Below are 3,459 nucleotides of genomic sequence, written 5' to 3' on the forward strand. Positions count from 1 at the left end.
ATAATATATATTTAGGTTTTTTTTCTTTTTTTTTCTCTCTCTCTCTCTGTTTTCTTATTCTTTTCCTTTTATCTCATCATTTGCTGCTCAGCCTCCATGCACTGAGTGTCTATATCTGTCTAAGTGAAACATAGCCAAGCATCCACATACTATTAGGGTCAACATGTTCCTTAATTCCCACTGAATCTGTGTCACAAGGTAAGAGAAAATGGAACAGTAAAGAGTTTGCAGATGACCTCCTAGTGCCCACCTCTGCTTGCTCAGATTGAACTTCTAGAAATTAAGAAGAGAGGAATAACCCATCAGATGACTAGAAATCACCATGAAGATACTGGAAATAGGAGAAAGCAAAAATATAATCCATCCCAAAGAGCAAAAAAGGGCAAAAAATATCTCCGTTTTATTGACAGACAGTTCAGTGAAACTCACAGAAATGTGTCTTTTTTTTTTTTTGAGAGAGATTTTTGCCATAGGGTGTGTGCTCTAGAGCCAGACAGACAGAGACAGAGAGACAGGAAGTGAGAAATCACCCCCAGGGAGGATGGCCACACCGCAATCCCTTCTCCTCCATTCTCCTCTCAGGATCTTGGGCATGCATGCACACGCGCCCAGCGTGAGTTTTAAGCCACCAGATCTGGGGCTCAAACTACGGTTGACTACATGGGAGTCTAGTGACATAGCTAACTGGTGGTCCCCTCACAGAAATGTTTGATAAAGAATGGTTAAGGGCACTGTACACCCACATGACTGACCATGATTTGAGTCCTAGACCTGGTGGCTTGCTTTCTAATTTTCTCTCTCTCTCTCTCTCTCTCTCTCTCTCTCACACACACACACACACACACACACACTATCACTCTCTGGTCTCTGGTCAAATTAAAATAAATAAATGAATAAATACATAAAATCATTCTAAAAAAGAGAATTTAGAATATTCATAGTGACAAAGATAACAGAGATTCAAGAGAACAGAGACAATGAAGTCCAGAAGAAAAGAGGCAACGAGTTTCAGGAGGTGAGAAAGTACTTAGGAGAGCTGAAAGAGGAAATACGCACCGTAAAAAAGAATCAAATGGAACTACCGGAGATGAAGACTCTAATGCAAGAAGTCAGAAGTTACCTTGAAACTATTAAAAGCAGTTTAGATCACACAGAAGATCAAATCTCAGAAATAGAAGACAGAATCATGGCACTAGTAAAATCCACCACAAAGGCTGAGAAAATAGCCCAAACAATGAGAATTATATACAAGAAATATTAGATATTATTAAATGTACAAACATCCTGATAATCAGTATCCATAAAAGTGAAGAGACTAATGAGGACATTGATAATCTATTTCATGAAATACTGGAAGAAAATTTTCCAAATCTAGAGAGGCATTCACAGATCCAGACCTAAGAAATACAATTGACTGCAAATAGAATAAACCCAAGAAGATGTTTTCCAAGACACATTATAGCCAGATTGACCAAAACCACAGATAAAGACAAGACACTAAAATTGACAAGAGAGAAACATCAAGTTACCTAAAAAGACTATTCTATCAGGCTAGCAGCTGACCTCTCATAGGAAACAATGTGAGCACGGAAAGAATGGGAAAATATATTCAAAATGTTGAATGAAAAACAATTTCAAACAAGAATTATATACCTGGAAACATTATCCTTCATGTGAGAAGAGCAGACAAAAACATTCTCAGACAAATAAAATCTGAAAGAATTTAACACCAGACCAGTTATCCAAGAAGTTATGAAGCGAGTACTACCTCAGGAAAACTAAAGTCAGACACAAAGAAATAAAGTTCAAAACCAACTAAGAAAATGGTCAGCTTAATGGTAGGGACAAGTCCAGAGTTGAGTGTTATCTTCCATAATTTAAACAGAAAGATCAGACCACAGCAGAAGATAGATTAAATATGTGAGTCTTAGTTAGTGAAATAGAATTTTATGACTTTTAACAAAAACAGTACTGATCTCCCCCTATGTCTTGTTTTCCAGAATTAAGTATTTATGTCTTCTCTTGAGTTGTAGACAGGTCCATGTACCTACTATTTGAACAGAATCCTAATCTGTTTCCTGGTCTTAAGCAAAGTTCTCTTAGTATTTTTAGATTTTGATTTATTAAAGCTAAAACTGCATTTCTTGACATTAAAAAAATTTAAAAATACCTATTTAATGATCACTAAAAGATAAATAGCCTCAGCTAGTTGCTACTTTATAATATACTCATCCTACCCACAGATATTCATGCCAAAAGTCAACTTGTGTTCACAGATATGTATATATCAACTGAACTTGCTATTGAAAGTATTCAGATTAATTAAGATATTTTGTGAATCAATAAAATGTGAGAAAAAATTTAAAAGGAATGGAAAGCAACTACAAATACCAGAGACAGTGTGGAAGGAGGGTAGGAAATGGCAGAGGGTGAGAAATAAAGGGGAAAATATATATACGAGAAATGGAAAATTATTTATTGATGATAACATGTATGATTAAGCCACTTTACAGTGTGTATGGTGGATGGGAAGTCGCATTTTGTATGCTGTGATGATGTTCAGTGAAAGAATGTAAAATAAATTAATTAATTAGAAAAAGAAAAAAAGAGCAAATAGTCATAGTTAAAATATGATTTCAAGGACTAGAAAATCATTGTCAAACCTCAGAAAATCATTTTTTTACTATTGAGAAGTGACTCTAGCAAGAAATCTTGGTGGATTTCAGATCTTTTTCTGAAGACAAACTTTAATATAGAAGGGATCACCTAAATTAGTGTTGAGGTAGGCAGAATGAGAGAAAAGTACTATTGTAGAAAGGGTGGAGTGTTGGCCTTAGGGTGGGAGTTGGGGAAGAAAAAGGTTAGTTAAATGTCAAAGATAAATTTATTCACTTTATAGTTTCTTCTAAAATGAAAACTGATCCTTAAATGACTTCCTAGTGAAAGTCTGTCTGATCAAGTACACATAAAGTTGTGCTTGTAAAACTTCAAGCTTAAAATAATAGATTGTGAAGAGACTTTACCCAGCATGGTATACACCTCAGTCCAGCCAGTTGAGACTACCATACACATCCTTGTCAACAGATAATAGACATTATCTGTGTCCAACAAGTGTCTTACCTCTCCATTTTTCCCCCCAAATTCCTATGCTCTTCCTCTCTCACACTCTCTATCCACTTTGTCTCTAGTATCCAATACAATTTTTAATACTTATATGTTCTTCAATCTTTCAGTCATAGATTGTGGACAGTCGGTATGTGTTAAGTGTAGACATGTAATGTCTCTCTTTCGTAGCCTGACTTGCTTCACTCAGCAATAAATCTACCACCTAACCCCAGTCAGAATGGCGAAGATTAAAAAAGATAATAATAATGATAAGTGCTGGAGGGGATATAGTGAAAGGGGAACACTCCTACACTGTTGGTGGGAATGTAAATTGGTCCAGCCACTGTGGCGCAT

This window comes from Tupaia chinensis, unplaced genomic scaffold, assembly GCF_000334495.1.
Source record: "Tupaia chinensis unplaced genomic scaffold, TupChi_1.0 Scaffold000160_1, whole genome shotgun sequence".
NCBI lineage: Eukaryota > Metazoa > Chordata > Mammalia > Scandentia > Tupaiidae > Tupaia > Tupaia belangeri.